The sequence below is a fragment of the Schistocerca serialis genome, chromosome 1 (assembly GCF_023864345.2).
Source record: "Schistocerca serialis cubense isolate TAMUIC-IGC-003099 chromosome 1, iqSchSeri2.2, whole genome shotgun sequence".
NCBI classification, from domain to species: Eukaryota; Metazoa; Arthropoda; class Insecta; order Orthoptera; family Acrididae; genus Schistocerca; species Schistocerca serialis.
In genome coordinates, this window is record NC_064638.1 from 27,239,607 (window position 1) to 27,267,318 (window position 27,712).

The window sequence follows — 27,712 nt, forward strand, 5'->3', positions numbered from 1 at the left end:
AAATCAAAAGAGATTCTGGGTGTATGTAAAGTGTGCAAGTGGCAAGACACAATCAAATGCCTTCACAAACGAAGACGAAGTAAATACTCCAGAATCCGAATCAAGAACAGCTGCCAACGTGAGTAACGTAGAAGTAAATATCCTCGGAGTAGTTCAAATGGCTCTGAGCACTATGGGACTTAACGTCTCTAGTCATCAGTCTCCTAGAACTTAGAACTACTTAAACCTAACTAACCCAAGGACAGCACACAACACCGAGTCATCACGAGAGAGAAAATCCCTGCCCCCGCCGGGAATCGAACCCGGAAACCCGGGCGCGGAAGCGAGAACGCTACCACGAGCTGCGGACCTCCGAGTAGTGAAGCAACTTAAATCACTTAATAAAAGCAAGTCTTCTGGTGCAGACTATATACCAATTAGCCCCCTTTCAGAGTATGCTGATGCAATAGCTCCATACAATCACACACATCCGTTCGCTCGACGAAACAGCTACACCCAAGCATTAAAAACTTGCACAGGTCACACCAATATTCAAGAAAGGCAGGAGTAATCCATTGAATTACAGGCTCATATCATTAAAGTCGATATGCAGCAGGATTTTGGAACACATATTATGAATTACCTCGACACACAGTCAACACGGACTTAGGATACATCGTTCTTGTGAAACACAACTAGCTCTTTACTCGCATGAAGTGTTGAGTGCTATTGACAAGGGATTTCAGATTGATCCCGAATTTCTGGATTTCCCGAAGGCTTTTGACATTATACCATACAAGCGGCTTTTAGTGGAATTGCTTGCTTATGGAATATCGTCTCAGTTATGAGACTGGATTCGTGATTTCCTGTCAGAGAAAGTAGTAACTGACGGAAAGTCACCAAGTAAAACACAAGTGACTTCTGGCGTTCCCCAACATAGTGTTATAGGCCCTTTGCTGTTCCTTGTGTATATAAACCATTTGCGAGACAATATGAGCAGCCCTCTTAGGTCGTTTGCAGATGATGCTATCGTTTATCGACTAATAAAGTCATCAGAAGAACAAAAAAAAAATTTGAAAACGATTTAGAAAAGATATCTGTATGGTGGGGAAATTGGCAATTGACTCTAAATAACGGAAGTGTGACGTCATCCAGATGAGCGCTAAAAAGAATCCGTTAAACTTGGGTAACACGATAAATCAGTCAAATCTAAATGCCGTAAATTCAACTAAATACCTAGGAATTACAATAGGAGTGAGAGTGTCACTGAAAAATACAGGATTTGGGGTGGACATCATAAAAAAGGCGTTTTTCGTTGAGGCGGAATCTTCTCACGAAACTTCAATCACCAACTTTCTCCCCCGAATGCGAAAATATTTTGTTGGCACCTACCTACATAGGGAGAAACGATTACCATGATAAAATAAGGGAAATCAGAGCTCGTACGGAAAGATATAGGTGTTCATTCTTTCCGCGCGCTATACGACGATGGAATAATAGAGAATTGTGAAGGTGGTTTGATGAACCCTCTGCCAGGCACTTAAATGTCATTTGCAGAGTATGCATGTAGATATAGACGTAGGTGGTTGCGTTTCTCAATCGTATAGAAAAGGAGTAATAGAGGATGCACTGAGGACACATTATGCCTCATAAAACAATAAATTCGGTACAAAACGCCCGTAATCCACCATGGAAAAAATGAAACATAATTCCACTCGCCGAAATATCCAGATAAATAATGCATGGATTAATATTTTGCCACTGGATCCTATGAACTGGGAAGATATCACGAATATTACGGTTATATATTCACTGATTATCATATGGCACTAGTTTCAGCCGCTTAATTCGAAAGGTTATTCCTTCCTTCCTTCCTCGGCAGCCTACTTCTCTTGAACAACACACGGGGGAAATGCCGAGCTTACCGTCCCTATCACGCGGACGGATCGCCATAAATAGTCAACACTGTTATTTTTTATTATTATTTATGCACCATAACTACAGCCTATTAGCTAAAATGCTACAATAGGCCATACAAATCACATTTCCTTGGATAATTATAAGTTATGTATTAATTATTTATTTCTGATACTTAATTTTAAAAAAAATGGAGATTAAAAAAGCAGTTGACATACGGCCTCACTTCATGAGGCACTGCGCAGAAGCTGAGAATTTAACCCAGGGCACTGGCGCAGAGACTGACGTCAGGAACTTTACGCCATCACCTATCCTCCCCTTGACGGCCAAATACTGGCGGTGAAAATTTCTTCCACCACCAGGATTCGAACCGTCTTACTTCCGAGTCGTGCACCACGCACAGGTGTGCGTTAACAACTTTGTAAGAAGGGACACACACACATCTGTCTTATACGAATTCTCCTTTGTAGACTGACAGCATTTTTCCAGTAACATGCCACGGAACCGAAGGCTACTGTCTGCCTTACCTACGACTGAGTCTAGTTGGTAATTTCAACTTCATATGCCTAAACACTGTTCCACCCACGTATTTGGAGAGTCGTCTGATTGTAGCTGTAACTCAGTAATAATGTAGTCACAGGATACTACTTTTCATCGTGAAGAGCCCAAATGACTTATAACTGCCATACCTAATTATTGAGTGGTTTTACTGCCATGTAGTGTTATGTCCAAAATTCTACTTTTTCAAGAGCAAATATAAAGTTGCAGCTCACTGCAAATAAATATATATTTCATGAGTAAATTATGGCACGGCAGTAATTTGTAAATGTAAATTCTGAATCACAATTACAAATCTATTCTTCTAACTGCCTCAAAATTGAAACTTTCAAAATCACGATCTTACAAAAAATTGTTTTTGAAGCGGAATGAGAGCAATTAAAAATTGACATCTTACTCAAAAAAAAACAGAACTGTTGACTATTGTTAAGACATACACCAAAAAATGAAAACTGAAACGCACAAAATGAAAATTCAGACAAGATCACTAATTCGATATTGTCGCAGTTTCACCGCATTGTTCGTGACTGCTTGAAACGTTACCACTACCACACTGCACACCCAGAAACAAGGGACGGTAGACGGGGGACACGTTCATTGTCGGACTTCCAGAACATGTTATTTTCTCAAGTAAAGCTCCTGGAATTCACGGTTACTCAATGTTACAGGCGCTTTATCATACGTGATATAATGCATTTTCAGCCCGTTGCTTCAATTTACAGCGACATGTTTTTTCCTCTTCGTCACACACTCTTTAAAGATTCTAATTGTCAGAAAACCTGAACGGTGCATTTCATAAACCACCAACTTATTTGTTCGCGCTTCCTCCCTGACGTTGAACCAATACATCGCTATATAAATCGTTCTCTTTTTATAGGCAATTTCAAGACACTCAAAATCACCATCGCTGGGCACGTATGAATGTCCTGAAAACAAAAATTTACGTTAAAACGTTTCGACACCTTTTCCACTGGGCAAAAGTGCGAAGAATACATTGAAATGGGACCACATCACAAAGTTCGTTTAACTAGTTTAGGAGACAACCCCTTCTTGAACTGCATCAGCAATAATGAAGCAATCTCTACAAAGCGCCAAGATGTAATCGTCTCATCCAAACAATAGCAATATCCCGTTTTGATTTCCATGTCATTAATGCCGGAATTCATCCGAACAATAGCAATATCCAGTTTTGATTTCCATGTCATTAATGCCGGAATTATGAACGTACCCTGATCAGCCAGAACATAACGACCGCCCACTTAATGGCCGGTACGTCCACCTTTCGCGAGGATAAAGGCGGCGACGCGTCGTGACATGGAATCAGTAAGGCTCAGATAGATCGCGCGCCTTCCCCATTCTACACACTGACAGTACGCTACTGATATTAAATGCACCGCGCGTGTGTCTGACTAACAGTCATTCCTCGGCAGTTGATGCAGCTCTCGCCTGAACGGGTTTATATCGATAATACTGTATATTGAACTGGGGACCTAGAAACGACGGACAGACTTCGTCCTGCGGTAGCCCGCAGTGGTCCAGAACCCCACAACAGGCCACAGCAGTCCACACGCCCCACACCGAACCCAGGGTTATTGTGCGGTTCGGACCCCACTGGAACCCCCGGGAATGTCTCATACCAGACGAGTGTAACCCCAAATGTTTGCGTGGTAGAGTAATTATGGCGTACGCGTACGTGGAGATAGTGTTTGCGCAGGAATCGCCGTCATAGTGTAACTGAGGCGGAATAAGGGGAACCAGCCCGCATTCGCCGAGGTAGATGGAAAACCGCCTTAAAAACCATACACAGGCTGGCCGGCACACCGGACCTCGACCCAAATCCGCCGGGCGGATTCGTGCCGCTGCCTTCCCGCTCGGGAAGCAGCGCGTTAGAACGCGCAGCTAGCCGGGAGGGCATATCGATAATAGGTCATAATGTTCTGGCTGATCGATGCACAGGTTTCGTTTGTTGTAAGCATCACTGACCGTCAGTACTTGGACTGGAAGGGCCTTTTGTGGATCCGTAGACATCTTTTACGTTTCAGGATTAGGATTGGAAGAAACACGGTTCATTCACTTTGAGCTGTCTCAACTTTCCTTGAATGTAGTTCACAATTTGTTTCCAGGATCGCTGTTTTTGCGTTGTCAGATACGCAACCATTTTATTTCATTTTGTGTCACAATCTTAATAATTACCTTTTCTCAGTTTCTGGAAATGTAGGTTTAGCTTAGTATTAAAAATGTGTCGGTAGTAACTTTCCTTCATGAACTGTCTGCTATCCTGAAGGCGTACTTCTTGGTACAAACCACACATCTTTCGAATGTTCAGATGATGACTCAAGTACGTCGTGTTTACGTTACCACTTCTCGTGTAGTGTGATTTAGCAACAGGAAAATCGTTTATATGCTGTTCAACGAAACATATACTCCCTGCATGTACGCCTGTCTTACGTGGATTAGGCTCGCACCTTCGTTAAGCCCTCGCGACGAGCTTTACTTTCTCCGCAGTTTTTCAAAGCTCGCGACACTCCTCCTACTCACTGAAAATGTGTGGAGAAGATACTGTTAGCACGTTTCAACGGCCCTCAAGCCGACAGTATGAGGGTAACACTTGTGTACGGCATTGCTAGACCGACGATTACCACTACAAGCGCGCATGCAGCGCGAACGATTTCAGACAAATAAGCGTTTTGATTACCAAAGAGCTCCATTTTCCAAAACCCTTCGAACTATTTCTTTCGGTCAGCTTCTGAAATCTTGTGAAAACACGCTTTGCGGCACGTGTAGTCCACGTTGCGATACATTTAAGATATTATGAGTTTTCAGAAACGATCCTTGTATCATTCGCCACTGTTTCGCAACCTTTTTACAATATCGTGCCGATTTCTGTCATACATTCTAACCACTTTGGACCGAGGAATTGCAACAGTCACACCTATATTTTCACAGTCGTTAACAGACAGATCCCGTTAATTTAGTCTTGAACTACACGCATGTAACAAGATGAATGTATGGCACACAACACGTAACACTCAAGTAAACAACATTATCAGACGGTGGCAAACTACTGCGATGGGCGCTTGGACTGAGTTGCCAAGGCGCTCGGCAGTTTCGTTCACTGTAATTGCAACGAGACTGCCTGTGAGCGAACTACTGACTGGGACCCGCGCCACCTGCCGGATACAGAGACTTGCCCGTCTAGAAATGATAAGTCGTGTCAGGCTCTCTTTCAGTCTTTACGAGTTAGACCACTTGGCAACAAACGCTCCCGTTTCTTAGTAGATTGGTTGGTGAAAGGCAAACTTACGTATACAACATTTCTAGATGTAGAAAAAGCTTTTGTCACTGATGACTGCAATAGACTCCTTGTAGTTCTAAAAGTGAGAGAAACAAAATATATGAAGTGAAACGTTACGTACTGAAACAGGAAAGCCGTTATAAGACTCGAAGGATATGAAAGGTAGTCCGTAGTTGAGAAGAGACTACGACTAGAGTGTAGTGCACTAGTCTGCAGCTTGAGCAAACAGCAAAGAAAACGCCGGAGAATTCGTGAAGAAATAAAAGAGCAGGCAGAAGAAATACAAGCTTGAAGGTTTGCTGATATTGTAATTCTTTGAGAGACGAGAAAAGACTTGGAAGCCCTGTTGAGCATAATGGAGAGTGTCATGAAAAGTGTTTATAAGATAAACATCAACAAAAGTGAAACAAGGGTAATGGAGTGTAGTCGAATTGCATCAGGCGACGCTGAGGGAATTAGGTTAGGAAATACGACACGAAAAGTAGCAGCAAAATAAGTGATAGTGGCCGAGGTAGTGAGGGTACAAAATGCAGACTGTCGACAGGAAGAAAATTATTTCTGAAACAGTGGAATTTGTTAACAAAGAATATGTTAGGAAGGCTTTGATGAAGGTATTTGTCTGGAGTGTCGACTTGTACGGAATGAAACCTGGGAAAATGGTTCAAATGGCTCTGAGCACTATGGGAGTTAACATCTGAGGTCATCAGTCCCCTAGGACGTAGAACTACTTAAACCTAACTAACCTAAGGACATCACACACATACATGCCCGAGGCAGGATTCGAACCTGCGACCGTAGCGGTCGCGCGGTTCCAGACTGAGGCGCCTAGAACCGCTCGGCCACACCGGCCGGCCCAGACTGAAGCGCCTAGAACCGCTCGGCCACAACGGCCGGCTTTTTTTGTGCCTCGAAACGTGGATAATAAACAGTTCAGTCAAGAAGAGAAAAGAAGCTTTTGAAATGCTGTGCCATAGAAGAAAGGGGAACACAAAACGGGCAAATCGTGTATCAAACCAAGACATGCTGAATAGAACTGCGGAGAGATGGAGTTTGTGGGTCAACTTGACTAAAAGAAAGGGTCAGTTGATAAGAAACATCATGAAGCATCGTTGAATTGTGGCTTTCGTAATGCAGGGAAGCGTAGGAGATAAAAAGTGTAGAGGGACACCGAGACTCGAAACAGTAATCAGGTTCAAGTGAATATAGCCTGCAGTAGTTAACCTGAGATGTAGAGGAGATGCTACCGTGGAGAGTGGCAGAAAACAGTCTCCGGACTGAAGCTCATAAAAATCAGCTTGTGGCTGAAAACTTGTATTTATAAGAGTGCTACAAATGAAACGGTACGGAACGACATAACAACCACACAAGTATAAATACGCATATGCCCATTTGGAATAACGTAGTGAGACTTCTAGGAGTAGGAACACGAATGTAGAGTCGTCACCGCCCCCTAAAAGATTCAAAGCTGTGCCCTCCGTAGGCAACGTGATGCACACCGTCTTTTCGATGTCTGAGATCCGAAGTAGTCGAATCTTTCGGGTTGTTTCAACTTGAGAATCGCTAAGCCTATAATCTGACCCAATAACGTTGATCCACTTTCTCTGTCATTTTACGCGCAACACATATCCGACGACTACCAGTGTTAAGTGCTCACTTGTCAACGGTTAGCCAGCGACGGGCTCTTTCCGCAGTCGTGAAACAAAAATCAAGCACGCGCACTACGAATGCATACGAATATAGAGAGCACACGCGCCCCGACACCATTGTCGGTTTCGACAATAAAAAATGCGGTCAGATCCTTTTTTTAACTGGCCTTCTATAATTAATTATTTGTTCGGGATATTTACAGTCACAGCGGTAAAGAAGAGAAGGGTGATTAGGATCGGGAGGCAGCGGAGACTGGTGGCGTCTCTCAGTGAGAGCAGGAAGCTCAACGAGCGATAGCGTCGGGTGAGGTACCACCTGCTCTGCTCTGCTGCACGCCTGACGCCTAGGTATGCGTGCGTTGCGCAACACGCGGCGGACGTCAGCGCCTGCCACAGCTTTCGCTTTCGCCGGCGAGTCTGCGACGCCGAGCGGCGGCTCTCCGGGCCGGGCGTCGCGCGCAGACGAGCCGGAGGCGGCCCCGCCCCCTCCCTCCCCCCCCCCCCCCACGCGACTTCCGGCGGCCAAGGCCAGCGGGGCCGTCAGCCCGGTCCAAGGTCGCCACGGCAAGGCACGGCCTGTCCTAGCCACAGGGCTCGGCTCTCAGCCTCGCCTCCTCCTGCTCAGCCTCAGCAAGCTACAGCCGACCACCTGCCCGGTGCAGTGTTTGTAAACACCGAGGCACGGACCGCTCTGCCACTAGTCCCCGAGCGCTCTATTCTGTCCCTACACTGGATCTGGCGTGCGGGGGTATCGCTTCTCATACTGCGCTAACCCGAAATATCTGCCAGTCGAGCTCGATCGCACCCTTACTTAACTAGGAACAATGTATGTGTACAAATATGAAGGTAAGCGCCCGGAACAATATAATCGAAAACTGACGTACTATAGACGGGGAGCACAACGCAGACTGATTTGTCTTTGTGTTTTTCCGGCGTGGCGTATACAGCCGAAACTCTCTTCGTGCAATATCAGTAAATCGGATCTACAGGGTGAAAAGTATTTAACCCGACAAACTCTGGGTGACTGAAGGGGACATCAAAACGAATATTTTTCCCTAATGTCATTTTTTCCTACGAGGATTATTTAAACCGTTGGAGGCCGTACTACGCTCTTCAGTTGATAGAGGCCGTATTACGATCTTCAGTAGTTAAAGGGCGTATTACGTTCTTCGGTTGTAGGCTACTGCTGTCCACCAGTGTAGTAGTGCATTGTCTCTGTTTACTAATGGAGCGATGCACCTTGAGTGAGTACACTGATACGGTTGGCGCGTACTGCGTAGCGCACCACAACGGACGAGCTGCACAGCAGGTTTATCAACAACAATATCCTGATCGCCGTATCCCGCATCATACGACCTTCGATGCTGTGCTGTGCTGCGTGAAACCGCGTCATTTAGCAGATTACCTGGACAGGGACGCCGTCGCACGGTAAGAACGCTGCAATTTGAGGAAGCTGTCTTGCAGCATGTGGAGCGGGATCCTTCAATCAGCACGCGTGCAACTGCACGTCACATGGGGACGAATCAGACGAATGTAACAACAGTCCATCGAGAGTAATTGTTACGTTCATTTCACTTACAGCGTGTCCACAACCTGGAACCAGTCGATTATCCACCCAGAGCACAGTTTTCGCAGTGGTGCCTGGAATAGTGTGAAATGCACCCTACATTTCCATCCTCCGTGTTGTTTACCGATGAAGCAACGTTCGGGCGTGATGGAGTCTTCAACATGCACAATTCGCATGTTTGGAGTGAGGATAATCCACATGCCACAGTTACTAGCGCTCATAAAGTGCGGTTCTTCGTTAATGTGTGGGTCGGTGTTGTTGGAGACTGTTTAATTGGGCCGTATCTGCTACCTCGTTGTTCTCTCTTGGTCATAAAAAAATGGAAAACTGTTTGTTGGTGTGGTGTCACCGCCAGACACCACACTTGCTAGGTGGTAGCTTAAATCGGCCGCGGTCCATTTAGTACATGTCGGACCCGCGTGTCGCCACTGTGTAATCGCAGACCTAGCGCCACCACCAAGGCAGGTCTCGTGATACGAGAGAGCACTCGCCCCAGTTGTACGAGAACCTAGCTACCGACCAGATGTACGAAGCCTTTCTCTCTCATTAGCCGAGAGACAGAATAGCCAGCAGCTAAGTTAATGGCTACGAACTAGCAAGGCGCCATTAGCCATACAGTGATTGTACTTAAAGTCTCCTGTGTATCGTCAAGATCGACGTACCTCAATGATTGAGTAAAGTTAAGTATTAAACCTGCTCCGTACTTTTCTTCCTAACATTAATTACGTATCCTGTTCCAGTACTTCACGCCCGTCTGCGTTAGTCTAGCTTGCCTTTTCAGCCATCTCAACTTCACGGTGTCGGTCCAGATACCGACACAACATTGGCGACGAGGGAAAAGAGTTCTTTCTGATTGCTTACATTTAATTGTGTCATGGCTTCGCCACATTCTCCAGATGTACTGTCCGAATTTTATCGCTTGCAGAATCAGCAGACGCAGGCGTTATTGGATGCCCTTGGACAGCTCGTCCAGGGTCAACGTGCGCTGCACACCGATGCGGCCGCCGCCGCTTCATCGCTACCGCTGCCACTAAACGCTGTTGCACCTCCCTTTCGACCATACGTGGCAGCCGATGAGACCTGGCACGAGTGGTCTCGCCAGTTCAACTTTCATCTAGCAGCCTACAGAATTCAAGGTAAAGAGCGGCAGCCGTTTTTGCTTTCTTGTGTCGGTGTGTCCACATACCGTGTGATAGTGAAATTGTTTCCCCGACGCAACGTAGCAACTCTGTCCTACGAGGAAATTTTGTCTGCATTAGATGCCTATTTCAAAGAAACAGTTAATGTGGTTGCAAAACGGTATACGTTCTTTCGTACAAAACGTACGGCCGGTCAAACTAATAGGGAGTGGGTAGCAACATTGCAAGGACTGACTAGGGACTGTGCCTTTGAATGTGACTGTGGTCTTTCTTATTCAGATACAACGGTGCGTGATGCAATTGCACAGAACGTTTCTGATGTTCGCATACGGGAGCAAATTTTGAAACTAGTTAATCCCTCCCTTTAACAAGTGATAGACATATTGGATAGACAGGACACACTTGACTGTGCTCAGGAATCTTTTGAAACTTCGCCAGCCGTGTGTAACATTAACCGGCCCGCTGGACGCGCTGCGCGGCCCGGTAACCGGGCCTCGCGCACGTCCGCACAGCTGCCGCCGCGCGCTAAGCCACGTGTGCCGCGCCAGCCCACAAATGTAGTGAAATCGTGCCCGCGGTGTGCTACTAGACATTCGCGTGAACATTGCCCGTCACGCCAAGCTATTTGCTTTTTCTGCAATAAGAAAGGACATGTTCAAAGTGTTTGCCAGAAAAAGCTCAGATCAGACAATCACAATCATTCCAGGCCCTTTCCTTCGCGCCGGAATCGAACCAAGGACACTCAGGCTCGTGGACCTTCGCCTATGGACATTCATGTCGTTAATTCCGCTTCGTCCAGTGACACTTTCTCTAAGAGTGACTGTGATCGTCCCACAAAAACTGTGCGTCGACGTCGCCGGAAATCACGTCAATTAGCAAGTGATTCTGTACCAGTGTCTATTCAAATTGCACAAAACAGTCGCTTTTGTCGTCAGCAGGACAATAAACTTTTTGTGGATTTAGACTTTGAAGGCAAAGTGATACCATTCCAGCTCGATACCGGAGCTGCAGTTTCATTGCTCAATCACGACACGTACAAACAACTGGGCAAACCTCCGTTGCGTTCCGCAAATGTTAAGCTAACTACATATTCCGGACAGAAAATTCCTGTGTTAGGACAGTGCAGCCTTCTTGCAACATACAAGGGACAAACAAAACTTGTGTCATTTTACGTTCTTCGTTCTTCTTCTGCAGTGAACTTGTTTGGTCTAGATTTATTTCAGTTGTTTAACATGTCTATTGTAAATCAGGTGCTATCAGTGAATCAAACTGTGCCTTCAGACAGTGTTTCTAGTGTATGTGAAGAATTTGCAGACATTTTTGCACCGGGCTTAGGTTGCGCTAAAAACTATGAAGCACATTTAGAACTGAAGGGAAACGCGCAACCGAAATTTTTCAGAGCGCGCAATGTTCCCCACGCATTGCGTGATGAGGTCGCAAGAACGTTACACGATCTCGAATCACAGGGTGTACTTGAACGTGTGCAAGCTTCTCTCTGGGCCTCACCCTTAGTAATTTTGCCAAAACCTTCCGGAAAATTGAGACTTTGCGTGGATTTCAAGGCCACAGTGAATCCACAGCTAGTGACTGCTACTTTTCCTTTGCCCCGCCCGGAAGATCTTTTTGCTAAACTGTGCCCGGGAAAATATTTTTCAAAGTTGGACCTAGCCGATGCGTACTTGCAAATACCGGTGGACGACGAATCCCAGCGCGTATTGGTGGTTAACACGCATCTTGGATTGTACCGCTTCAAAAGACTGCCATTCGGGTGTGCATCCGCCCCTGCCTTGTTTCAGCAATATTTACAAACTATTTGTGCGTCGGTCCCTACTGCAGCAAACTATCTGGACGATATAGTGATCTCCGGACAGACAGAAGAAGATCATCTTGCGAACTTACGAACGTTATTTCAGGTCTTGCGGCAAAATGGTCTTCGCTTGAGGGAGGACAAATGTGTGTTTTTTGCTCGTGACTTACCATACCTGGGACATGTCATTAATGCCCAAGGCATACATCCGAGTCCAGAGCACCTCCGTGCCATACAAGAATTGCCTTCCCCTCAAAATGTGAAACAGCTACAGAGTGTGTTGGGTAAAATTAATTATTACAATAAATATGTGCGCAATGCCTCTTCCCTTTCAGCTCCGCTTCATCGCTTACGCCGTAAAGGTGTTCCGTTCGTCTGGACGACGGAATGTGAACGCGCCTTTCGCCAGTTGAAATCGGCGTTGCTTTCTAATACTTGCCTTACGCCATTCGATCCCCAGAAACCCCTTTTGTTGATGGTAGATGCATCGGATTTCGGGATCGGTGCTGTGCTTGCGCACAAAGTTGGCTCCCATGATCGCCCTATTGCCTTTGCGTCCAAATTGCTCTCGTCTGCGCAAAGAAATTATTCACAGATAGAGAAAGAAGCTTTGGCTCTCGTGTTTGGTGTTACTAAGTTCCATGATTTCTTGTATGGTCGTCACTTTACCATCATCACAGACCACAAACCTTTGACATCGCTTTTTCATCCGACCAAGCCTGTACCTCCACGTACAGCGCAGAAATTCATTCGCTGGTCTATTTTCCTCTCGCAGTACCGCTACGATATCTTGTATCGGTCCACTGCTAAGCACGGAAACGCCGATGCGTTGTCCCGTTTGCCTGTTGCTGAGGATAAAGCATTCGATTCTTCCGAACTTGCTTGCATGTTCATTGATTCGGAAACCGATGAAGTGGTCGAATCGTTTCCGATTGATTTTCGTCGTGTCGCTACAGCCACAGCTGCTGACCCTGTCCTTGCTACTGTTTTACGTTTTGTTGCTACGCAATGGCCTTTGTCACAGTCTCGGATCGAGGATCCGTTGGTTCGCCGATTTTTTGCTCACAAGGAGAGACTTTTTGTTCGACGTGGTGTTTTGTTGTTGCGTTCTGATAATGATCAGTCCAGAGTCGTGGTCCCACGTTCGTTACAGTCCTCTGTTTTACGGCTTCTTCACCAAGGACATTGGGGTATAGTGCGAACGAAACAACTTGCTCGTCAGCACTGTACTTGGTTCGGAATCGATGCTGCGATTACGAATATGTGTTCTTCGTGCCCGGCGTGTGCCGAACAACGGTCCGCATCGCCGCGGAAAGTCTTTGCGTGGCCAAAAGCCACTTCCCCTTGGCAACGCTTGCACATTGATTTTGCTGGTCCATTCTGGAATGCTCGATGGTTGGTTCTGGTCGACGCCTTCAGTAATTTTCCTTTTGTTGTCCGGATGTCTTCCACGACGTCCTCCGCCACCATCCAAGCGTTGTCTGCTATCTTTTGCATTGAAGGTCTTCCGCAGACTATTGTTTCCGACAATGGCCCACAATTCATGTCCGCAGAATTTCAGTCATTCTGCCAGGCCAATGGTATTCAACATCTGACATCCGCGCCGTTTTCGCCTCAGTCCAACGGTGCCGCTGAACGATTGGTCCGGACTTTCAAGTCACAGATGTTGAAATTGAAAGAGTCGCATTCTCGGGAGGACGCATTGTTGCTCTTTTTATCTTCGTATCGCTCTCAGCCCCGAGATGGTCGCTCGCCGGCTGAGTTGCTCCACGGTCGTCCTCATCGCACCTTGATGTCTTTGCTGCATCCGCCGCATCAGGTTCCTGTGCAGCGGCAGACTCCTGCTTTTGCTCCAGGCGACGTTGTATTTTATCGCAACTATCGAGGTTCACGGCGTTGGCTCGCAGGGCGCATTCTTCGCTGCCTCGGCCGCGCGATGTATTTGGTTTTGGGGGCCTCTGGTGAGGTGCGTCGGCATCTCAATCAGCTGCGCCTCTGTCGTCGCTCGGGTTCTGCCGCTCCCCGTCTGCTTTCAGCGACGGTGCCGTCCGGTCAGCGCCCTGGGGACCCATCTACTGGCTCGCCTCATCCCCAGGTGTTACCGACGATGCCTTCCATTTTGCCCCATGGCGACGCGCCGCCGCCGCCGCAGCAGCAGCAGCCGCCGCCGCCGCCGCTTGTTCTCCCGCCGGCGCCGTCCGCATTCGACGCTTCGTTGCAGCCGCCAAGCGCCTCCCAGGGTCCCGCGCCGCCGATCGCTTCCCGTGACCAGCTGTCCTCCGCCATGGAACTCCCGCCCGCTCCGGACCACATGACGTCATCGCGCGTCGGCTACCCCGACGCAAGGGAGGTTGATCCTTCGGTCCCTCCTGTCTCTTTACGGGCGCATACACCGCATGTTGACGTGCACCCTGGACTAGTTTTTCAGGCGTTTCCTAGCTCCCCTCGGACCGAATGGCCGGGTGCGGGTGGCACAGCCTCGCCTGTTGTTAGGCTCCCCACCTCATCGCATACGTCAACATGTGGTCCTCCCCACGGCGGGCGGAAGCCTTATCACACGACCGTTCGCCGATTTGCGGGGGAGGAATGTGGTGTCACCGCCAGACACCACACTTGCTAGGTGGTAGCTTAAATCGGCCGCGGTCCATTTAGTACATGTCGGACCCGCGTGTCGCCACTGTGTAATCGCAGACCTAGCGCCACCACCAAGGCAGGTCTCGTGATACGAGAGAGCACTCGCCCCAGTTGTACGAGAACCTAGCTACCGACCAGATGTACGAAGCCTTTCTCTCTCATTAGCCGAGAGACAGAATAGCCAGCAGCTAAGTTAATGGCTACGAACTAGCAAGGCGCCATTAGCCATACAGTGATTGTACTTAAAGTCTCCTGTGTATCGTCAAGATCGATGTACCTCAATGATTGAGTAAAGTTAAGTATTAAACCTGCTCCGTACTTTTCTTCCTAACATTAATTACGTATCCTGTTCCAGTACTTCACGCCCGTCTGCGTTAGTCTAGCTTGCCTTTTCAGCCATCTCAACTTCACGGTGTCGGCCCAGATACCGACACAACAGTTGGTTTAATTAATTTGCCGCCAGAGAAATCTTCCTCTACCGGTTTAAATATTCCTCATACGAAAAAATGACATTAGGGAAAAATATTTGTTTTGATGTCCCCTACAACTTCCCAGAGTTTGTCGGTTTAAGTACTTTTCAACCTGTATAAGCTCTTCGGTATAGCTCCCCTAGTAGTACGCAGCAGTTGAACGGAATGAAAGCTCTGAACAACAAAGGAAAGGAGGATGCAAGATGACTAAAAAGAAAAAAAAAATATGGGGGTAATGGAATACACTCGAATAAAATGAAGCGACTGTGAGGCTACTAGGTTAGGAAATGATAGTAAAAGTATAATAGATGAGATTTTTTATGTTTGGGGATAAAATAAATAACGATGGGCGAAGTAGAGACGATGTAAAATGCAGACTGGCATTGGGGAGAAAATCATGTCTGAAAAAAGAGTACTCCATTAACATTTAACATTAATTTAAATGTTGGGAGGTTTTTTTCTGGAGGCATTCGTGTGCCGTGCAATCTTGTACGGAAGTGGACAATAAGTAGTTCAGACAAGAAGACAAATGTGGTACAGCAGAAGAATGCCGAAGATCGTAACTAACGAGAGAGTGACGAATACAACGCCAGAGAAGATAAATTTGTGGAATAACTTGACAATAGACGAGATCGTTTGATAGGACACATTCTGAGACATCGAGCAATCGTCAATTTAGTACTTGAGGGCCTCGTGGGGGATAATTGTGGAGGGAGACAAACGGACGAGCAGAGTAAGCAGCCAGGTTGAAATGGATGTGGGTTGCAGCAGTTATTGGGAGAAGGAGAGCCTTGCACAGGATAGCGCAACGCGGAGAGCTGAAGACCTCCACAACAACAACATTTAATGTGTCTTTAACACGTCGATTCTATAATGTTAACTGAGTTCGCTCCTTTGAAAGGTCCGGCCGACTTCGTTCCCCACGCCTGAAATATCCGGAGCGTGTCCTCCGTCGCTAATGAACTCGACCCTACCTTCCCTCCTCCTGCGACTAGAGCTCCCTCCCTGGTCTCCCGTCGTTACTGACGAGACCAGCCCAATAAAAACAATCGATTCAGTCGTTCGTGGTTTTACGAATCGACTGAGAGTCACTCAAAGGAAGTCTAGGGGGTTGGAGGCGACTTCAACCAACCGAGTATAGACTGGGATGTCTACGGATTCACTGATGGGGGTGGGGGCAGGGGGTTACAGACGAAAGTCATGGGAAATACTTCTGAACTCGTTTTCTGAAAATTGTCTTGAGCAGCTAGCTCGGCAGCCCATAAGCGATGGAAATATCTTAGATCTCGTCGCTACAAATAGTCCTGATCGTATCGACAATGCCGGTATACAAACGGGGATTAACGATCATGATCAGTGAACTATGATTACGAAATAAATCAGTCAAGAAGACTAGGAGGATGCTTCTGCTACATCTAGCACATAAGCAGTTATTGACACCTTACTAGTGAATTGGCATCTCTTTGTACCAATACGATGGACGTAGGGGAACTATGGGGAAAGTACAAGCGCACTGTAAATCGTGGTCTGGAGACTTGCGTGCCTAGTAAGTGGATAAAGGATGGAAAAGCCCCACCATGGTTTAATAACGAAATTCGTGAGATGCTGAGGAAGCAGAGGCTGTTGCACCCTAGCTTCAAATGAGGACGCACAAACGACGACAAGCGAAGGTTACTAGAGATTCGTGCATCTGCGAAAAGATCTGTGCGCCAAGCATACAACTACCACCGTCACTCCTTAGAAAACGATCTGGCAGAAAACCCGAGAAAATTCTGGTCGAAAAAACCCCCACGTGCGTCTAAGGCTTTCATTCAGTCCCACGGTGTGGCAGTTGAAGATAGCAAAACGAAAGCCCAAGTTTTAAATTTCACGTTCAACAAACCGTTCACGCAGTCAATAAGTATACCTGGCGTAGACAAGAAACTTAAAGATTTGAAAACAAATAACGCACCAGGTCCGAATGGAATCATCATCATTTAAGACCGATTATGCCTTTCAGCCTTCAGTCTGGAGCATAGTCCCCCTTATAAAATTCCTCCATGATCCCCAATTCAGTGCTAACATTGGTGCCTATTACTTCAAAATCATTCTTAACCGAATCCAGGTACCTTCTCCTTGGTCTGCCCCGACTCCTCCTACCCTCTACTGCTGAACCCACGAGTCTCTTGGGTAACCTTGCTTCTCCCATGCGTGTAACATGACCCCACCATCTAAGCCTGTTCGCCCTGACTGCTACATCTATAGAGTTCATTCCCAGTTTTTCTTTGATTTCCTCATTGTGGACACCCTCCTACCATTGTTCCCATCTACTAGTACCTGCAATCATCCTAGCTACTTTCATATCCGTAACCTCAACCTTGTTGATAAGGTAACCTGAATCCACTCAGCTTTCGCTCCCATACAACAATGTTGGCCGAAAGATTGAACGGTGCACAGATAACTTAGTCTTGGTACTGACTTCCTTCTTGCAGAAGAGAGTAGATCGTAGCTGAGCGCTCACTGCATTAGCTTTGCTACACCTCGCTTCCAGTTCTTTCACTACGTTGCCATCCTGTGAGAATATGCATCCTAAGTACTTGAAACTGTCCACCTGTTCTAACTTTGTTCCTCCTATTTGGCACTCAATCCGTTTACATCTCTTTCCCACTGCCATTCCTTTCGTTTTGGAGATGCTAATCTTCATACTATAGTCCTTACATTTCTGATCTAGCTCTGAAATATTACTTTGCAAACTTTCAATCGAATCTGCCATCACTACTTAGTCATCCGCATATGCGAGACTGCTTATTTTGTGTTCACATATCTTAATCTCACCCAGACAGTTGGAAGCGCAGTTCAATTTTATAGCGAGCACGGGATTGGCCCCTTAGCTAGCTCGAATTTATCGTGAATTTCTTGCCCAGCACGAAGTCCCAAACGACTCGAAAAAAAGCGCAGGTGATTCCAGTATATAAGAAAAGTAAAAGAACGGATCCGCGTAATTACAGTCCAATATCCCTAACTTCTGTTTGCTTGAACACATTCTCAGTTCGAATACACTAAACTTTCTTGCGGCTAAGCAGCTTATGTCCACAAATCAGCACGGATTTAGAAAGCATCGCTCGTTCGAAATTCAGTTTCCCCTTTTCTCACACGATATACTGAGAATTATGGATGAAGGGCAACAGGCAATTTCCATATTTCTAGATTTCCGGAAAGCATTTGACACGGTGCGCCACCGCGGGCTGTTAACGGAGGTACGAGTATATGGAATAAGTTCCCAGATATGTGAGTGGTTCGACCACTTCTTAAATAATAGAACCCAGTCTGTTGTCTTCGACGGCGAATCTTCATCAGAGACAATGGTATCGTCAGGAGTGCCTCAGGGGAATGTGATACGACCGCTGTTGTTCTATATATATATAAATATATATATGTGTGATTTGGCAGACAAATGGCTCTGAGCACTATGCGACTTAACTTCTGAGGTCATCTGTCGCCTAGAATTAGAACTAATTAAACCTAAGTAACCTAAGAACATCACACACATCCATGCCCGAGGCAGGATTCGAACCTGCGACCGTAGCGGTCGCTCGGCTCCAGACTGTAGCGCCTAGAACCGCACGTCCACTCCGGCCGGCATTTGTCAGACAGGGTGGGCACCAGTCTGCCGTTGTTTGCTGCTGATGCCGTGGTGTACGGTAAGGTGTCGAAGTTGAATGACTGTAGAAAGATATAATACTACTTAGACAAAATTTCCAGTTGGTGTGATGAATGGCAGTTAGGCCTAAATGTGGAAAAATGTAAGTTAATGCGGTTGAGTAAGAAGAACAAACCTGTAATGTTCGGATACAGTATTACTAGTGTCCCGCTTGACGCAGTCAAGTCGTTTAAATATCTGCACGTAACGTTGGAAAGCGATATGAGGTGCAATGAGCATGTGAAAACTGTGGTAGGGAAGGCAAATGATCGACTTCGGTTTATGGGGAGAATTTTAGCAAAGAGCAGTTCACCTGTAAAGGAGACCGCATGTAGGACGCTGGTTCGACCTGTTCTTGAATACCGCTCGAGTGTTTGAGATCCGTACCAGGTAGGATTGAAGGAAGACATCGAAGCAATTCAGAGGAGGGATTTGTCACCGGTATGTTCGAACACAACTTAATGTGTTACGGAGAAGCTTAGGGAATTCAGACGGGAACCCCTGGAGGGGAGGCGGTGTTCTTTTGGGGAAACACTATTGAGAAATTTTGAGAACCGGCATTTGAAACTGACTGCTCCCGCCAGCATACATCGCGCGTAAGGACCACGAAGGTAAGATACGAGAAATTAGGGCTCATACGGAGCCGTACAGACTCGCTCTATTTGTGAGTGGAAAAGGAGGGGAAATGAAAAGTAATTGTACAGAGTACCCACCGCCAAGCACCTTACGGTGGCTTGCGGAGTATTTATGTATATGCAGATGTAGATATAGAGCAATCGAATGAAAATAATCGATACAGCCCGTCGTAGTTTTGCGTATTAATTGAATTATTCATTCTTCCTTTTCGAGTGCAACAAGACAGTGGTCGTTACGTAGGTTGAACGACGAATTCGTTGTTCCCACGAAGAAATACTTCTGACAAGTGGCAGTGTATGCCAGAGAATTAAATTAATTTGTATTCTACGAGGGCTATCCACAAAGTACATTACGTTTTGGAATTAAAAATAAATAAAGTATTGGAATTTTTTTTATTACATACATATGAAAGCCACACTTAAATACTACTTTTCTACATAGTTGCCATTTAAATTAAGGCACCTATCGCAGCGATGGACGAGCTTGGAAATTCCTTCGTCGTAAAATTCGGCCGTCTGCGCCTTCAACCACGTGGCGACTGTCTTTTGGGACAGAAAAGGTGTGATTTTTGTGGACTTCCGGGAAAGAAGCACTACAATAAACTCTCAAAGGTATTGCCAAACTCTGCACAACCTCAGAAGAGCAATACAAAACAAGCGCAGGGGAAACTTGGGCTCAAAGATCTTGCCGATTCACGACAACGCCCGGGCCCACACGGCAAATGCCACTCGTGAAGTTCTCGAATCTTTTAAGTGGGAGTTGTTTCCTCATCCGCCGTACAGTCCCGACCTGGCACTGAGCGACTTCCACTTACTCCCAGCAATGAAGAAGTGGTTTGCTATGCAGCGTTTTGAAGACGACGCACAGCTTCAAGAAGAGGTAACCACGTGGTTGAAGGCGCAGGCGACCGAATTTTACGACGAAGGAATTTCCAAGCTCGTCCATCGCTACGATAAGTGCCTTAATTTAAATGGCAACTATGTACAAAAGTAGTATTTAAGTTTGGCTTTCATCTGTATATAATAAAAAAAATTTCCAATACTTTATTTATTTTTAATTCCAAAACGTAATGTACTTTATGGATAGCCCTCGTATTAGTTTGTGTTCACGTTTCCTCATCATTAACTTAAAGGGAACTATGAGTATGGATGCAAACTAGTGGCAATGACAGAGCTTCAATAAATTTAAATTCAAAAATATTCATTTATTTAAACGTCAGTTTCCAGTGCACTATTACAGAGCAGACGTCTGTGGGTAACTTGGTGTGTGTGGCAACAGTGCGCTTGGTTCACACAGCTGCTGCCTGCCTAACTTGCTCATGTTCAACACTAGAGCTCTTGCTGCAACTTTGCTGCAGTATAGCAGTATCTCAAACGTTGGCGAGTTGATGCAGCAGACCATTTGACTGAAGGCGTCCGATTTTTTCCGACTGAGGACTGGTGCGAGACTATTTCAACTTGAGTGCTTTAAAGTGTCGTTGTTTAACAGAATAATAAGTGAAACGGAAAACAAGTCTCACATACATCAAAACATTTCATCTGACTTTAATTTGCTGCCAGACAACGCCTTAAATGAAAGCTCCGTAATTTTTCTTGAAAAATGTGCAGCTGATATTGGTGCCAATATAGCATAGATGTGTGGTCGTTATCTGTGCGAATGCGCAGGTTGCCCGAACTCTTACGGGAATCGGCACTTTCGAGTGCGCGAGTAATGAGTGGATGGGTAAATATCTATTAGGTACATTACGTATGTAGATTGTGGACAGTTGGGAATGTGGGCCTCACGGGAAGCGTTCAAGGGTAAGTCCCTGCAGTCTCGCTATTCATCTGTGTCCTCGATGGCTCAGATGGATAGAGCGTCTGCCATGTAAGCAGGAGATCCCGGGTTCGAGTCCCGGTCGGGGGGCACAATTTCAGCTGTACCCATCGACGTATATCAACAACACCTGTCGGCAGCTGAGGGTTTCAATTATTTATCATTATTCAGGTAGTGAAGGGAGACAAAAATTTAATAGTCATGGGTGACTGGAATTCGTCAGTAGGAAAAGGGAGAGAAGGAAACATAGTAGGTGAATATGGATTGGGGGGAAGAAATGAAAGAGGAAGCCGCCTTGTAGAATTTTGCACAGAGCATAACTTAATCATAGCTAACACTTGGTTCAAGAATCATAAAAGAAGGTTGTATACCTGGAAGAATCCTGGAGATACTAAAAGGTATCAGATAGATTATATAATGGTAAGGCAGAGATTTAGGAACCAGGTTTTAAATTGTAAGACATTTCCAGGGGCAGGTGTGGATTCTGACCACAATCTATTGGTTATGAACTGCAGATTGAAACTGAAGAAACTGCAAAAAGGTTGGAATTTAAGGAGATGGGACCTGGATAAACTGAAAGAACCAGAGGTTGTAGAGTGTTTCAGGGAGAGCATAAGGGAACAATTGACAGGAATGGGGGAGGAAATACAGTAGAAGAAGAATGGGTAGCTCTGAGGGATGAAGTAGTGAAGGCAGCAGACGATCAAGTAGGTAAAAAGACGAGGGCTAATAGAAATCCTTGGGTAACAGAAGAAATATTGAATTTAATTGTTGAAAGGAGAAAATATAAAAATGCAGTAAATGAAGCAGGCAAAAAGGAATACAAACGTCTTAAAAATGAGATCGACAGGAAGTGCAAAATGGCTAAGCAGGGATGGCTAGAGGACAAATGTAAGGATGTAGAGGCTTGTCTCACTAGGGGTAAGATAGATACTGCCTACAGGAAAATTAAAGAGACCTTTGGAGAGAAGAGAACCACTTGTATGAATATCAAGAGCTCAGATGGCAACCCAGTTCTAAGCAAAGAAGGGAAGGCAGAAAGGTGGAAGGAGTATAAAGAGGGTTTATACAAGGGCGATGTACTTGAGGACAATATTGTGGAAATGGAAGAGGATGTAGATGAAGACGAAATGGGAGATATGATACTGCGTGAAGAGTTTGACAGAGCACTGAAAGACCTGAGTCGAAACAAGGCCCCGGGAGTAGACAACATTCCATTAGGACTACTGATGGCCTTGGGAGAGCCAGTCGTGACAAAACTCTACCATCTGGTGAGCAAGATGTATGAAACAGGCGAAATACCCTCAGACTTCAAGAAGAATATAATAATTCCAATCCCAAAGAAAGCAGGTGTTGACAGATGTGAAAATTACCGAACTATCAGTTTAATATGTCACAGCTGCAAAATACTAACGCGAATTCTTTACAGACGAATGGAAAAACTGGTAGAAGCGGACATCGGGGAAGATCAGTTTGGATTCCGTAGAAATGTTGGAACACGTGAGGCAATACTAACCTTACGACTTATCTTAGAAGAAAGATTAAGAAAAGGCAGACCTACGTTTCTAGCATTTGTAGACTTAGAGAAAGCTTTTGACAACGTTAATTGGAATACTCTCTTTCAAATTCTGAAGGTGGCAGGGGTAAAATACAGGGAGCGAAAGGCTATTTACAATTCGTACACAAACCAGATGGCAGTTATAAGAGTCGAGGGGCATGAAAGGGAAGCAGTGGCTGGGAAGGGAGTATGACAGGGTTGTAGCCTCTCCCCGATGTTATTCAATCTGTATATTGAGCAAGCAGTAAAGGAAACAAAAGAAAAATTCGGAGTAGGTATCAAAATTCATGAAGAAGAAGTAAAAACTTTGAGGTTCGCCGATGACATTGTAATTCTGTCAGAGACAGCAAAGGACTTGGAAGTGCAGTTGAACAGAATGGACAGTGTCTTGAAAGGAGGATATAAGATGAACATCAACAAAAGCAAAACGAGGATAATGGAATGTAGTCAAATTAAATCGGGTGATGGTTAGAGACTTAGATTAGGAAATGAGACACTTAAAGTTATAAAGGAGTTTTGCTATTTGGGGAGCAAAATAACTGATGATGGTCGAAGTAGAGAGGATATAAAATGTAGATTGGCAATGGGAAGGAAATCGTTTCTGAAGAAGAGAAATTCGTTAACATCGAATATAGATTTAAGTGTCAGGAAGTCGTTTCTGAAAGTATTTGTATGGAGTGTAGCCATGTATGGAAGTGAAACATGGACGATAACTAGTTTGGACAAGAAGAGAATAGAAGCTTTCGAAATGTGGTGCTACAGAAGAATGCTGAAGATCCGGTGGGTAGATCACGTAACTAATGAGGTTGTATTGAATAGGATTGGGGAGAAGAGAAGTTTGTGGCACAACTTGACCAGAAGAAGGGATCGGTTGGTAGGACATGTTCTGAGGCATCAAGGGATCACCAATTTAGTATTGGAGGGCAGCGTGGAGGGTAAAAATCGTAGAGGGAGACCAAGAGATGAATACACTAAGCAGATTCAGAAGGATGTAGGTTGCAGTAGGTACTGGGAGATGAAGAAGCTTGCACAGGATAGAGTAGCATGGAGAGCTGCATCAAACCAGTCTCAGGACTGAAGACCACAACAACAACAACAACATCATTTGTTCAAATGTGTGTGAATTCCTAAGGGACCAAATTGCTGAGGTCATCGGTCCCTAGACTTACACACAACTTAAACTAACTTATGATAAGAACTACACACACCCCCCTTGCCTGAGGGAGGACTCGAACCTCCGGCGGGAGGGGCCGCGCAGTCCGCGACAAGGCGCCTCATACCGCGCGGCTCAGTCGCTTGTATTCAGGTGATTACGTGAAAAGGTTTCCAATATGATTACTGTCGCATCGCGGGAATTGAAAGGCGTTGAACGCGGAATAGCAGTTGCGAGGTAGACGCATGGAACATTCCACTTCCGAAATTGTTTGGGAATTCAATATTGCGAGGACCACAGTCAAGAGTGTGCCGAGAGTACCAAATTTCTCTTACGTGTCTCCTCGTCACTGATTAATGTTGCAACACGTTTTCTGATCTCAAAAAGGTGTTGTTTAGTCTCAGGTGAATTTTTACAAGTATATTCCTCGGAGGTTCTCTTTTGTATTTCCAAAGTGTTTCACATGCTTAGTTCCAATCAATGTTGGTTTTTTGTTCTTATTCTGCGGGTTGGCGGCTCTTTGGGTTTCTGCATAATCTTGGTTCGGAACTGTTCCCTGGTGACTGCCTTTTCTTTCTCCCATTCCTCTGTTATATTATTTTCTTAGATCCTTTTTGTGTCTCTGTTCCGAAGCTGCGTGCTCTTGCAGCATGCTCTTTTGGGGTACATTTAACTCTGACGTGGACAAGATAGTTAACCAAGTTTATACGTTTGCACCTCCGCTGATCTGTACACCGTGAACTTCTTTCCGAGAACGGTATCCGAGAGAATCGAGAAGAATGTGCTACTCATCAAGAAACTGTATGGATTATCTACAGGTCTTTTGCTTTCGGAAAGTTTTTCCTCAGGGAAGTAAGTGATTTTCAAACCATTGTATTGACACAACGCACTGAATCTGCCCACATTCCTGTTGGAGAATTTATGTGATGAGAAATCACACACATTTCTTTGGTATACCTTATCTCCGCTAAATTGTGCGATGATATGAGCTAGGAGGATTCTTAAAACTGTTCTTTGTTACACATATACTGATTGCGTTCCGGCATAACGTCAAGCGCCGGCACGTCGGCCCGAAACGTTGCAGCAGAGAAGGCTTTGAGACGATGTCAGCAACAGAACGCTGACTAAGACGACACCACGATAGGAGCGGGTCCGCAGCTCGTGGTCTAGTGGCTAGGTGGCTAGTGTTGCTGCCTCTGGATCACGGGGTCCCGGGTTCGATTCCCAGCTGGATTGGGGCTTTTCTCTGCCCGGGGACTGTTGTCATCATTTCATTATCATTCGTGACAGTGACTAGATTGGTATGTGTAAAAATTGAGAGTTTGTATGGGCGCCGATGACCCAGCAGTTGAGCGCCCCACAAAGCAAACATCATCATCAACATCATCATCAAACGACAGGAGCGGAGCCTATACGAAAAGAATATAAGCGCCGCAACTGGCGAGCCTCGGCCGTACTAGAAGAGTGCACTAGAAGACGAGCCGTCATCCTAACTCTTGTCGTGGATTATGATTTGCTTGCATGAAAATTGTACGTATCGAAGGACATTGATTGTTTGCGTGTCGCCAATTGCTTGCGACTCCTGTTTGTGAAACGGCAAAGTGAAGTATTATCAATGAAATTGACTGTAATAAACTCCATTAATAAGATTTGCTTGAATGTTGTCTAGCTATTCGGGCGCACAGCTTGCTGGGCACCCTATGTTAGACGAGTGTGCAGGATCCCACAGATTATTATTTATTTACTAGAATGATACATTTAAACTGTCGTGTGAAATATTGTACATAAACATCGTTAAACTAACCAAAATTTTTTAAATACAAAAGAAGCTAACTAAACCTATGGAGAAAAAAAAATGCAGAGATGTAGTTTTACGGCTGGCTGGGGGTGGGGGAGGGAGGACAGATTTTGTAGCTCTGCCAAGGGCGCAGGACCACCTCGGTACAGCTCTGCGTATGATGTAGCCACCAAGATGATCACTTAGCAGCTTCCTTGCCGCTCTTCACACTTCCTGGCGGCATAGTATTTTCCGAGAAGAGTTTGTCCTCAAGCGGCCACAGCGCTTCGCCGTGCCTCTTCTCTCTCTTGGTGATTTCCACGCTTCGAAAGCATTAGCGGCCACAGCAAAGGGGATAGTGCAGTCCTCGATCCGCAATTTCTCATCCTGCTGTTTCCTTTTTCAAACGGACCACCGCGTTTTTAGCCAAGTTATCAGTGGTCGTTACAAAATTTTTCCCTATTATGGAAAATCAGTCTCACGACTAGCAAATACCATCATTATTGGCGCAAGATGTTTTGCTTGTACCTGTGCTGATCTCTTGCCTCAACAGCGGCCATGTTTGGTCGGCGAACTGCGCATGCGCGGCACGGTTTAAAATCGCTGTCAATATTCGTACTGCAAGCAGATTTGTTACGTTCTCGCATAGGTACAAATACAGTAATTCAGACCGGATGATATGTTTTGAAGCCGAGCTCGTGGAAGATGTTTTGGCTGTAGGATGGAGGGGACAGCAACGCGCAGATGAGTGGAACAGAACGCTGCATGCCACTTGGGCAGCTGATGGCTTGAAGGGTGACCACTAACCATACTGGTCGCCGTTAGATGAATATGGCTCTCCATACGTGAACTGCGGAGTCCTCATCAAGACAAAAAGCACTTCGTCCTGTACCTGGTGACAAAGAACTCCCTGTTCAAGAGCCTCCAGAAAACGTTTCTGTGAACTCTAAGGAATTCTCGACTGACGACGAAAATCCATCCTGCGAGGCATCAGCATTTTTTTTCTTTTTTTCCTGAACAGAAATACGCTGATGTTTGCTTTCGACTAATTTGTTATTCTCTTTATTCCTTCAGGGAAACGCCATCAGTGGCCATTTTTTAATAACGCCTATTGTTGCCATGTCAAATTTCCATTTTTCACAGTACAGCAGAGTTTACACGACTTCACCTCATTAACAAGATCATACGGCTGCACGGACAACAGAATTCTGAATCAAGATTCTATTACCAAATTAGGAACTGAGAACACGACAGATCAATAGCTTATGAAAAAACTCATTGTTCGCATAAAAATAAATGTGTAAGTTGTTTCACAAGCTACCGATGGCCCTTAAGAAAATTATAATATTATCTTCAAAACAATTATAGTTAATTTCATCACAGTCGATATGAAAGTTTCGTATGTTAACCTTAACGAACTATCATTTTCAAAAACTCGTTTCAACATCTCAAATCGTTTATGTAATATGGTGGATGTTACGAACAGTTCGCGGTAATTTTTTTTTTCTGTGCACATCCATTTTCTCCAGACTGGAAAAAAAGATCTCCTCGCAAGTTAAAAGAAAAATTCAATACGTTGGCTGCATTTCGTAAACAACAATGTGCACCAAACGTTAATTCATAGTGACTTTTATATTTCATTACAAACTATTGGTATTTCATGCGTGAGTTCCTTAATTTTGAAATATAAAAAAAAACTATGGCCACAGATGAAAAGTTAGGCAGTTCACTATGAATCTGCCATACAAGGCTGTAAGCTGCGAAAGAATCAAAAATTTACAAGCAAATTATCATCAGTCACTTTACACTTTGCTTCATTTATTTCATAAGTAACTGAATCTTCGATTAGACGTCTCCATCCACAGCGATCTTCAGCACTCCTTAATATAATGTGAAGAGGCTGGCCGATAATGTTCGTCATTTAATCCAGCCATCTACTTGCTGCTCCTCCTCGTGATCTTCTGCCTTCGATTTTGCTGTGGACAATGGTCTTTTCTAAATTTCTTCTTTCGTTTTTAAAATGTGTCCAAGGAACTGGAAGATTGTGTAAGTAACGCGGGAAGATAAATGTCTGGGTTGCTA

At 45.3% G+C, this 27,712-nt stretch overlaps 1 protein-coding gene and 1 non-coding gene across 6 annotated transcripts in view; one reads left to right on the top strand and one right to left on the bottom strand.

Annotated features, from left to right (window-relative positions):
• The window catches only part of LOC126461015 (tight junction protein ZO-1), a 724,130-nt gene that overhangs the window by 630,207 nt on the left and 66,211 nt on the right, over window positions 1–27,712 (bottom strand). The window lies entirely within an intron of this gene.
• Window positions 21,159–21,232, top strand: Trnat-ugu (transfer RNA threonine (anticodon UGU)). The gene has a single exon. It is a non-coding gene; the product is annotated as a tRNA-Thr (tRNA).